This window comes from Loxodonta africana, chromosome 2 (assembly GCF_030014295.1).
Source record: "Loxodonta africana isolate mLoxAfr1 chromosome 2, mLoxAfr1.hap2, whole genome shotgun sequence".
Lineage (NCBI taxonomy): Eukaryota > Metazoa > Chordata > Mammalia > Proboscidea > Elephantidae > Loxodonta > Loxodonta africana.
In genome coordinates, this window is record NC_087343.1 from 182,261,261 (window position 1) to 182,262,081 (window position 821).

The 821-nt window shown below is 40.7% G+C and overlaps 1 non-coding gene across 1 annotated transcript; it reads left to right on the plus strand.

Annotated features, from left to right (window-relative positions):
- Nucleotides 1-230: 230 nt before the first annotated feature.
- Nucleotides 231-353, plus strand: LOC111751908 (U6atac minor spliceosomal RNA). Its single transcript, XR_002786974.1, has one exon. It is a non-coding gene; the product is annotated as a U6atac minor spliceosomal RNA (small nuclear RNA).
- Nucleotides 354-821: the final 468 nt, after the last annotated feature.

Genomic DNA, 821 nt, shown 5'->3' on the forward strand with positions numbered 1-821 from the left:
TAAGATAAGATGATCTCAAAGTCCTAAGTTCTCCAGATAACAGGTCTAAGGAGATATTTTTATCCATACCACCAATACTGAGTAGACCGTGGAAAAATAGGTTTTCTCTCACATGTTTGAGTGCCATTGTTTTTACAGAGATACTGAAATTTTTTGCTGAACTTGTCCTAAAATGAGCTACATGAGCTAAAATTCACAGTTAATGGAAAAGAAGAGGCTATGGGGAACACGTGTTGTATGCAAGGAGAGAAGGTTAGCACTCCCCTTGACAAGAATGGAAGAGGCCTACGGGCCTTACAACATGCATACGGATAAGGCATTGTCACCTACTTTGTGGCATCTAACCACTGTTTGGGAAACCCTGGTGGCGTAGTGGTTAAGTGCTACAGCTGCTAACTAAAGCGCTGGCAGTTTGAATCTGCGAGGCGCTCCTTGGAAACTCTATGGGGGCAGTTGTACTCTGTCCTATAGGGTCACTATGAGTTGGAATCGACTCTAGCCATCATTTTGTAGTGCTTGAAATATGAAAGTATACGTTACAACAGAGATTGAGGGGGACATGGGAGATTTATTTAAAATGTGTTAAGTTACACAAGGAAATGTACATTTAAATAATTCAAAAGCAATAGAAGGTGATTTCTAGGTGGCAGAAATAAGAAGGAAACTCAAACCCATAATAGCGAACCAGATTTGAAGCTAACAGACCCAGAATCGGACACTGGTATAAAGCTGAGTTTTCAGTGTCCACCTAGAAATTTCAGCAGAGAAAATAGGCACTGTGTATAACAGAAAACTAGAACTGAGTTTGGTGCATGATGGCT